Below are 10,955 nucleotides of genomic sequence, written 5' to 3'. Positions count from 1 at the left end.
TGGCTGAACGGTCAGTGTTTTCTCCCTTTCCTAGCTCGGGACTGCTGCAGAGAGGGAAGACAAAGGGAAGCAGTCACTTGCTTTGGTCTTTCCCATCTTCATTTCAATTCCTCCTCTACCCAAGTTGCTCAAGAAAGGAGAGGAAGGGAGGGGACAGGGAAGTTCTTACTTGACCTGTGTTCCTGCGAACCAGTGTCTGCTCTCAGGGCCCGCCAGAGGTCTAAACCTCTTTCTCTGCTGCTGCACATGCTTTGGAAAACCCCCTCTCTTCTTCCTTAGGGTTCTCTCTCCTGCAGCTCACCTGCCAAGAGTCAAGGCATCCCTATGCCCAAAGGTTTCTTATTCTTTCTCTGCCCTGGAACAGGCACGGTCTCCAGCTTCCTTTCCTGTACACCTTCCTATACAGGACCCTTTCTTATTAGGGTTCAGTAGCAGACCACAGAAATCTGTCTAGTTCACTTTAACAGAAGGAGCCTTACAACCAGGTTATAGGAGGCTGACAAAAATTGTTTGGAAGGACTAGAAGAACACCCTCCAGGAGAAGCATCTAGAAGCAGCTACCGAAGCCAGGATCACATGTCTCTTGTGGTGAGGAAAGCTCTCACAGGCAGGATGAAATCTCTCTTGATTTGAGATGAAGAGACAAGCTCTCCAAAAATTCATGATCCCTTTTAGCATTCTGTTACACTGCTAATAAAACCCTAATTTGGTCTGGTAATGAAGCAAAAGTGGTTCAGGCCTTCTTTGCCAGGGAATGCTCTTGGGCGGGGGGCAGGGGACATAGAACCTAGTTCTGGCCAATAAAGGGAACTGTACTAGGGGATTCTGGGCAACATTTTTCTCCCTGATGAGGAAGAGGTCTCTGAGTATAGTCCTTTTTTTTTCTTGTCATGCAATCTCTGTCTTATGTGCTCACTTTTTTTTTTTTAAGATTTTTATTTATTTGAGAGACAGAGAGCACAGAGGGAGAGCAAGAGTGAGAACAGACTCCCTGCTGAGCAGAGAGCCCAATATGGGGCTCAATCTTAGGACCCTGGCATCATGACCTGAGCCAAAGTCAGACGCCCAACCCACTGAGCCCCAGGCGCTCCATCTGCCTTCCCTTCTTCCACTGGATACCGCTGCATGCACACCTGTTTTTTAGAGTTGTGACAACCATCCCAAAAACAATGGGGCAAAAGGTCTGAGGACAGAAGCCATCCACTGAGAAGAGAGAACGTGGATGGATGAGAAGTGATCAGGTCCTTGATGGCAGCCCTGAACTGTACCCCAGACTAGGACCTGCTACCATCAGGGATGTTGTCAAGTGAGACCATGAAATGCTTTGATCACTTGACCAATGATTCATCAGGCGTTCTGATACTTGCAGCCAAATACATGTTGACCGATAGGCTCAATCTCTGGAAACTGTGATGAATTCTGAGAGAGGATGAGGGAGCCAGTCCCAGCCAAGGAGAAAGATGATGCAAAGGCAGCTCAACTCAACAAGGAAGTATTTTCATGTTTCTGCACAGTTGAGACTTTCTGAGCAAGTTTCACCTTGTTAAAGAACAAGCCAGGGGTGCCTGGGTGGCTCAGTGGGTTAAGCCTCTGCTTTTGGCTCAGGTTATGATCTCAGGATCCTGGGATCGAGCTCCGCATCGGGCTCTCTGCTCAGCAGGGAGCCTGCTTCCTCCTCTCTCTCTCTCTCTCTCTCTCTCTCTGCCTGCCTCTCTGCCTACTTGTGATCTCTCTGTCAAATAAATAAATAAATAAATCTTAAAAAAAAAAGAAAAAGAAAAAGCCGTAGAAGCTAGAATAGGGCTATGGCAGAATAGTGAAACAACCGAGGGCTTTACCTCCCGGATGTCTGTATTTACCTTTTGGGGGCGGGGGGGGGCGGGGGCACAGCCAGAAACCAGGGAGGCGTCCCAGGAGGTACAGACCAAGAGAAGCTTCGCTTGTCTTCCCCCTGGAGATATTCATAGTTGACCCTTGGACAATATGTGTTTGAGCTGTGCAGGTCCACTCACTTGCAGGTTATTTTTCAATAAATATAGTACAGTAGTGTAAATGTATTTTCTCTTTCGATTTTCTTAATAATATTTTCTTTTCTCTAGTATATAATACCTATAACATGTAAAAATATAATATATATTTTATATAATATATATAATATATAATATAATTATATATTATATATAAATTATATAAATTTATATATATAAATTTTTATAAATTTTTAAAATTTTATAAATATATAAAAATAAATATTTTTAATATATAATAAAAATATAATATATATTTTATATAAAAATATAATATATATAATATATAATACCTATAACTTGCAAAATATGTCATCGAGTGTATATTATCGGTAAGTCTTCTGGTCAATAGTAGGCTGTTAGTAAGTATTAAGGAAGTCAGAAGTTATATGTGGATTTGCAGCTGTGCAGGGGGTCTGTGCCCCAAACCCCCACAATGTTCAAGGGTCAAACATATTTATATTCCAGAAGGTAGACCCAGAACATTTCCTTTCTCTTTTTTTTTAATATGGAATAACTTTTTTTTGGTTTTAAAAATTTTTTTAATTTTTTATTAACATATAATCTATTATTAGCCCCAGGGGTACAAGTCTGTGAATCACCAGGTTTGCACTTCACAACATCCCTTCTCTTTCTAAGGAATCTGAGTATATACTATAGGCAGCAAATGTTTCTCTCCCTTTCTCAGGAGGGGAAGGGTGAGAGCTGTCCCTCTCATATATAAACTCTCAGATTCTTTATTTAGAGGGGCTTACTCTCCTGCAGCGCAGGACCCAGGATATATTGGGTAACATCTGTCTTCCATCTTATAACTCTGGGGGTTCAGCAAGTGACCCATAGTTATTGATGTGAGTAATAATAACTTTGATCTCTGCTCCAAAAACTCTTATGTGCCTTCAAGATAATGTTAGTAAATATATATATTAAAAATGTATCAGCCATAGAAAGAAGCCTGTGTATTGTTCTTTACTGGTGAACACGTGACTCAGTTATAAAAAGGCTAAGGTGATACTAGATCATGATGATATATATTGAAAGTGTTGAGCCAGATACATCAACAGAAACAAAGACATCCCAGTCCTCAGTCCCAATCTGATACAATAATTTGCAGGTACAAATTTCAATAAGAAAACAGAGAAGCTAGGGGCGCCTGGGTGGCTCAGTGGGTTGGGCCGCTGCCTTCAGCTCAGGTCATGATCTCAGGGTCCTGGGATCGAGTCCCGCATCGGGGTCTCTGCTCAGCAGGGAGCCTGCTTCTCTCTCTCTCTCTCTCTCTCTCTGCCTGCCTCTCCATCTACTTGTGATTTCTCTCTGTCAAATAAATAAATAAAATCTTTAAAAAAAAAAAAAAAAGAAAAAGAAAACAGAGAAGCTAGAGTGTTTCTACTCCAGACGAGGCAACCAGTTAAAGTATAGGCTTGGAGACCATGTCATATGATCAAAGGTTGAAGGATCTGGAGTATTTTGAAGAGTCATCACACATATGAGAGAAAAGATTCGCATTCTTTTGATTGCCCAGAAAAAAATACTCAAACTCAAGGAGAAGCAGACTTTAGCTTCATATAAAGAAGAATTTTTCTAACAAAGCTTTCAGCAATGCAATGAGCTTCTTTGAAAAGCAGTGAGTTCTCCTGTTGTTGGAAGTAGCTCCAGGCTGGCTGCGGTGACCATCTGTTAGAGAGGTGCCACAGAAATCTGTGTTTTTGTGGGAGGCTCGTCTAATTAGCCCTTTGGGACCCTGGCAATGCTATGTCTCCACAAAGTTTAATTGATCATCATCCAAATATTCTGTTTTTGGCCCTTGTCCTATGGAGTTCCTTTCCTTGACATAATTGTTTTAACTTCCAGACTTGAAACCAGCACTTTTTATCACTTACTTTGTGACTTCTGATAAGTTACTCTGGTCGGTCTAATGGAGATACCAATACTACCTATTTTATAGGGCTACTATGGTGAGTAAATGAACTAGTATCTATAAAGCATGCTCAGCACTCAGAACATAACCTAAAATACTTGATGCATTATGAATAATATTAGTTTATTCGTATCTTTGCTTATTGCGTTTCTCTACCTTTTGCTTGGCTATCTACTCATCCTTCACACTTCCACTACTTTCAATTTACATGCCTCTTATTTTCAGTGAGTCCCTGTTCATACAGGTAAAGAGCCATGTGATGCATTACATGTTTATATCTTTGCTCATTTTAAAATTATTTTCCTACTGTATTCTATTATTTGCTAGTCATTTTACTATTGAGTTATAGGAGCTTTTTATATATTAGGTCTATGATAATAGTGGTAAATACTTTTCCCAGCCATCCTTTGTCTTTTGACCACAGAACTTTTGATGTGCAAGAAAAAAGGTTTTTTAAAATATCGTATTGGTGTTTATCAATCTTTTCACTCATGCAGAGCCCCTACTCTTCTCTCTATTCTTACTGACTACAAATGGTGATTAAAAGGTGTAATCCTGGGGCTCCTGGGTGGCTCAGTGGGTTAAAGCCTCTGCCTTCGGCTCAGGTCATATCCCAGAGTCCTGGAATCGAGCCCCACATTGGGCTCTCTGCTCGGTAGAGAGCCTATTTCCCTTCCTCTCTCTCTCTCTCTGCTTGTCTCTCTGCATGCTTGCGATCTCTGTCCGTCAAATAAACAAATGAAAAATCTTTAAAAAAATAAAAATAAGGGGCGCCTAGGTGGCTCAGTAGGTTAAGCCTCTACCTTCAGCTCAGGTCATGATCCCAGAGTCCTGGGATCGAGCCCCACATCGGGCTCTCTGCTCGGCGGGAAGCCTGCTTCCCCTGCCTTTCTGCCCGCCTTTCTGCCTACCTGTGATATCTCTATGTTAAATAAATAAATAAAATCTTAAAAAATATAAAAATAAAAAAACAGTGTAATCCCTTGCACTAGCATTATGCTGTGAAAAGTTCTGATGTCTTCGCAGACACACAGAAGAAACTGCTATGTCATTAAGATGCTCTAGCATTGTGCTTTTAAAAGCGACCCCTTTCTTGGAAATAAGTTTCTAGTGTCTCTGCTGCTAAAGAATAGCTTCTCATAACATTTGATCACTTCCACAGCTTGAGTGTGCTTTGTGGCCAAGTCACTACAAGGCTCTGCTGCAAGGCTCCAGACAGACGGGAACTATTGTAATCATTATCCTTCTCTGCCAGTAAAAGTCAGGTTTCCAGCCAAACCACACACCTGTGGTAATAGGGAAACTGAGTCCCTACTCCTTAAATAAAAGGACCTGAGTTAGCTCATGGTCGTGTTGACATTTTAGCCCCATCTCTGGGCCAGTCACTGAGGGGAGGCAGCTGTGCTATACTGGGCTTGGTGTTGGAAAATCTGGTTGATTCGGTTCTGCTCAGTTCAATTCACCTATCCTGATCTTTGAAGTGCCAGTCACTCTGCTTGGTTATAGGCACAGAGAAGATCACATGAGTCTTCTGTGTATGACATTTAGTCTGGGTGATCAGGAAAACAATCATGCCAATGCAATGTATAGTATAAGAAGCCCGTGGTCTAACAGGGGCTTCTTATAACTCTCAGCAGAGTTAATGATATCCAGATACACAGAATATGTTTGGAAAATATAGAGAGGAAACTTGAAAAAGAAACCTCAACTTATCTCTGCTAAGTTTCTCCTGAACATTATCTGCACATACCTAGTAGTTTCCTGGTGAGTTACTTTTATTCACAACACTTTTGATACTTTTGTTTGTTTGTTTTTCCCTCCTGACACCAAATACAGTGTCTTTTCCAAAACCACTTTTTTTTCCAAAACCACTTTTCCAAGTGGTCCAGATTTCAATTAAAATATGGAATAATTTAATTTTGTTTTTTTTATTTTTTAAATTTTTAAATTAATATATAATGTATTATTAGCCCCAGGGGTACAGGTCTGTGAATCACCAGGTTTGACTCAAACTACCCAGAGTTACTGCAGACTGCACAGGTTAAGACTCTACGAGACTGGGGGCCTGGGTGGCTCAGTTGGTTGGGTAACTGTCTCTTAGTTTCCACTCAGGTCGTGATCTCATGGGTCATGGAATTGAGCTCCATGGGGGTGGGCCAGGGGAAGATTCTCTCCCTCTGCCCCTCTCCATATTTGTGTGCACGTGCCTGCTCTCTCCCTCTCATTCTAACAAATAAGTAAATCTTAAAAAAAAAAAACAAACTACAAGACAGCTCCTACTCTAGATGCCATTCATAAGTCCTGGGCCTCCCATACTTTTGATGGACCAACTCTAAACTGGGGTTCCCATGACCCCTCTCAGGTTAGGTAATTTACTAGAATGGCTAACAGAACTGAGAAAGGCACTTTACTTACTATTACCAGCTTCTTATAAAGGATAGAACTCAAGGACAGCCAAATAGAAGAGATGCACAGGACAAGGAAGGGGGAAGGGGCATGGAGCTTCCACGCCCTATCCAGACGTGTCACCCTCCCAGCACCCTGATGTGTTCACCAACCAGGAAACTCTCTGGATCCTGTTATTTAGGGTTTTCACAGTGGTTCCATAACATAGGCATGATTGTTTTCCTCCTCACCCAGACTAAATGTCAAAAACTAAGGGAGTGTGGTGGGTTGAGTGGTAGCCTTCCCAGATATGTATGCGTGTGCCAGGGACCCTGACCTTAGGCCCTGGAGTCCAACAGTGAACCTGACTCTGGTCTTTCACGTCCCCTGGAGCAAAACTTCATAAGGCTTCATAACTTCAGGGTTTCACCCACCTTTTTAAATTTCTTTGACTACTGTGGTTTTGGGGCAAAGGGAGTCATCTAGACTGGATGGCTGTTGCACAACTATTTTGCCATATTATTAATTTATTTATGCCTCCCTGTTTCCAAAAGAGGTATTTGTTTTCAGCAAAAAAAGTGTGTTTATTGTATATGTTCAAGACTATGAAAGCCATCCACAGTACCTAAGTCACTGTCTCCTAGAAATTCCATAAAAGAACTCATTAAGACATGCGGGGAAACGAAGTACACATAATGGGAACATGTGTGTATGTCGATATATGAATGGGTAGAAAGTTATTCACAACCCACGCAGCAGTTACACAACTTACAAAGATTAAGTAACTTGTCTGACTGTAAGGCCTACTCGGGAGAGTAGTGAACAGAAAGGACCGAGCTCCTCTCTGATTATGCAGAAATCCTGAGGAGACGTGGGATTCTAGGATTTGACCTATATGGTTTAAGTAAGCAAGCTCTCTACCCTACAACCAGTTTATTTCAATTGGATTCCCTTCACAAAAGGTTATTGTGATAGGTGCTAGAGAAACAGAGGTGAGTAAAATAAACTCTGACTCAAAAAGTTCAAAGTCGTGGGGGGCCCAGAGACACGCATACAACTACATTTTGAAGGGATGAGCTATAACTCTTGGAATCAAAATTTGATATTTTACTCGCGATGGGATGAGTACAAGAAATGTGTCGGCACAGCTTTACAGGGAGATGGGTGTGGCAACAATAAAAAATTATTTTTATTGGGCGGTTGTCAGGGAAAGTTGCAAAGAAACGGGATTATTAGGTTGGACTTTTCGTGGTGAGCAGGTGTTCCCGTGGCGGGTGAAGCCTTATCCGCTGCAGGGACCCAGCGCTGGGGAGCGTTTAAACCCTGCGCGGGGTAGACAAGCAACGAATCCGGGAAAAGGAAGGATCTATTTCTGGCATCTGCCGAGGTTCGGAGTTTGCCCACCGGCAGGGGGCGCCGTGGCCGCGCGCCCTCCGGCCGTTGCGTTTCCGGGCGCTTGGGCCCGCGCCGCCGTCGCTGCCGATTGCGTCCCGGTCGCGCGCCGCGCACCGCCTGCGCCGCTCCCGTTACCGAGGTAACCGCGGCGCCGAATCCGCGCCTGCAGGGATCGTCTCTCCGCGCCATTTTCAAACTGTCCTAGCGCCGGAGCCGGAGTCTGGGGCGGAAGGAACCAGCGAGGGAGGCGAGGCGGAAGGAGGGATGCGGCCGCAGGCGGAGGAAGCGGCGGCTGGAGCCGCGGGTGAGTGCGGCTGTCGGGGCGGGAGGCCCGGGCGCGGCGGCGGCGGCGGCGGCGACGCTCTAGCCGTGGCCTCCAGGGAGGTCCCCGCGGGCCGGGCCCGGGTGCTGCCGGGAGGGAGGCCGCGCGGCCGCGGGGAGGAAGTGGGGCCCGGCCGGGCGGGGCGCAGCGCGGCGCGAAGATTCTCCGCCGGCTGCGCGTCCGACACCTCTACCCTTCGACACCCGGCGGTAAAGCTGCGTCCGGGAGGTCGACCTGGGGCAGCTCGAGCCTCCCGGTTTCCGCCGCGCCGCTCGCCGCGGGCGTCTGTGCGGTGTGTGCACACCCGCCTCCGGCCAACCGCGGGGTTGATTTAGAAGTCAAAGTGCCCTCTCGTGTGAGAATCTTACAGGCTCTTCGTAAAAACACAGTGCCCTAAAGCGTGGGACGGAAGCCATTTGTTAACCTTTGCCCTGCACCTTCGAAAACATCCCCTTCACCTTCCAGTCTACTGTTTGAAGTTCAGTGTGGAGGGACTTGGAGGCAGCCCTAGTTAAGGCTGGTGTTTTGTTTTGGTTTTGGAGCCGCTGCGCCTACGTACACACAGGCTACTTTTGTAAAAAGATGTCCTGGCTTTCAGACGCCCACCTCCGCAGAGGTAAACTAGCGAGTGGTTCTAAACAGGTGTGCGCGGGGGACCTCCAAGCTAAGCTTCTGGGTTCTGCTAGAAACTTTCAGTATAGCCAGTGTTTGCCTGATGTAGGTGGGGGAAGACAGCAGCCCGTGGGTGAGGATGTTTTTTTGTTCTTCTTGGGGGGATTTTACTCTTCCGTCTGCCCTGTGTTTCGATGACTTTGGGGTGGGGGGATTCGTGTTCATTCTCTGTCTCAGCCAGTATGTGAGGAAGTATTATTTCTGGGCAATCGAAGTTGGTACCAGACAAAAAGGAGAAATGTTGGAGGGGCGAGGCCCTGCTAGTTCTTGACAGGTGTATTTCCGATGTCTCCAGGAATTTCTCCGAAAAGCCCTTCACCAGTCAGGTCCCTTTTGTGGAAGGAACCGTGGGGAGGCCACTAAAAGAAAAGGTTAGCAAGAGTGTGGAGAAAGAAGGATTTGTAGAAAGAGTAGATTAGAAGTGATTTGGTGAGTTGCCGCAGCTTGGTGCAGATACTACACTTGATCTTAGCCCAAAGGCCAAGAAGCGGTTGCAGCTTGGTACAGAAGCCAGAGTGCTGGACCAGGGCTCAGGAGACCTGAGTGCCCACCTTCTTTGTGGCCCAGTGGTTTGGGACAAGTTGCTCTCTAGACGCAGCCTTTCCTTGCCTTTGAATAGAGAGGATGTCTAGAATGCCCTGTCTCCTTTCAGGGTAAGTTGTGAGGATCCGTTTTGCATGTATTCACATGCATTCACGTTTTATAAATTGTGAAAGACAATAGAGATGTTAAAACAAATTTTATTTGGCTTAGGAATATGAGTGCTAGGACTATCTTTACCTGCAAATGTTCTACACAAGCAGTCTTTAGAGAACTCCATTTTAGGGCACATTGGTAGGGAATATATTCATAAATATTGAAAAAGACAAAGATAAAAATGTGTGTAGAGATTCATATGTGTTTGTGTCTTTTTTGTGTGTGGAATTAAAATGTACTTGGGGAAATGCACAGATCTCAAGTGTCCTATTTGGAAAGCTTTGATAAATGTCATATACTTGGTGTAACCGGTATCTCAATTAACAATATTTTCATCACCCCAGAAAGTTCCTTCTTAACCCTTCCAGTCTCCACCCACTCCTCTTGACCCAGGCCACAGCTCTACTGGTTTCTGTATACATAGTTTCATTTTGCCTGTTCTTGAAAGTCATGTAAATAGAATCATGCAGTATATGTGTCTGGCTTCTGCTCAAGTAATGTTTTCCAAATTAATTCACGTGGTTGAACTTTCTTTTTTTTTTTTTTTTTAAGATTTTATTTATTTATTTGACAGAGAGAGATCACAAGTAGGCAGAGAGGCAGGCAGAGAGAGAGAGGAAGGGAAGCAGGCTCCCTGGTGAGCAGAGAGCCTGATGTGGGACTTGATCCCAGGACCCTGAGATCATGAACTGAGCCGAAGGCAGTGGCTTAACCCACTGAGCCACCCAGGCGCCCAGTTGACCTTTCTTTTATTATTTATTTCTTTTCTTTTATTCCTGAGTAATAGTATATTGTACAAATATCTCAGTTTATTTGTTGTCCTGCTCCATTCTGGGGCTATTATGAAAAAGCTGTTATGAATATTCTCATAGACTCCATGGATGTTTATTTTCATTTGCTTGAATAAATACCTAGCAATATTATAGAGTTCTAGGGTAGAAGTTTAACTTTATAAGAAACTGCCAGACTTGGGGTACCTAAGTGGCTCAGTGGGTTAAAGCCTCTGCCTTGGCTCAGGTCTCTATCCCAGGGTCCTGGGATGGAGCTCTGCATTGTATAGGGCTCTCTGCTCAGCAGGGAGCCTGCTTCCTCCTCTCTCTCTCTCTGCCTGCCTCTCTGCCTGTTTGGGATCTCTGTCAAATAAATAAATAAAATCTTAAAAAAAAAGAAAGAAACTGCCAGACTTTTTCCACAGTGCTTTTACATTCCCATCAGCAATGTGAAGATTCCAGTTGCTCCAAATCCTTGAAAACATGTTTTTAATTTTAGCCATTCTAATATGGGCGAAATTATACCTCATTGTGGTTTTAATTTATAGTTCCCATATAACTAATGGTGGTGAGCACCTCTTCATATGATTATTCCTATTCACTTATCTTTGCACGTCTTTAGCCCATTTTCTTACCGAGTTTTCTTTATTGTTATTATTGAACTGCAGTTCTTCATGTATGCCATATACAAATCCTTTGTTTGATATTATGAATATTTTCTCCTACACTTTCATTTTTCTTTTTGTTTTCTTAATGGAATATTTTGATGAGCA

The 10,955-nt window shown here is 44.0% G+C and overlaps 1 protein-coding gene and 1 pseudogene across 4 annotated transcripts in view; one reads left to right on the top strand and one right to left on the bottom strand.

Moving 5' to 3' along the window:
* The first annotated feature begins 7,843 nt into the window (after positions 1–7,843).
* CEP135 (centrosomal protein 135) overlaps positions 7,844–10,955 on the top strand; it is a 79,861-nt gene continuing 76,749 nt past the window's right edge. For 2 of the 4 annotated variants that reach the window (XM_044268191.1, XM_044268189.1), the window contains exon 1: positions 7,845–8,026. The gene's annotated coding sequence lies outside the window, so the exon portion shown is untranslated. Of the gene's footprint in view, positions 8,027–8,466; positions 8,661–10,955 lie in introns of those variants that run through there. The other 2 variants (XM_044268193.1, XM_044268190.1) reach the window with 2 other exon arrangements.
* On the bottom strand, positions 9,110–9,208 carry LOC122890590 (annotated as a pseudogene).

Source organism: Neovison vison, chromosome 11, assembly GCF_020171115.1.
Source record: "Neovison vison isolate M4711 chromosome 11, ASM_NN_V1, whole genome shotgun sequence".
Classification (NCBI taxonomy): domain Eukaryota; kingdom Metazoa; phylum Chordata; class Mammalia; order Carnivora; family Mustelidae; genus Neogale; species Neogale vison.
Note: the sequence above shows the minus strand (reverse complement) of the source record. Positions and strands in the feature narration are given on the sequence as shown.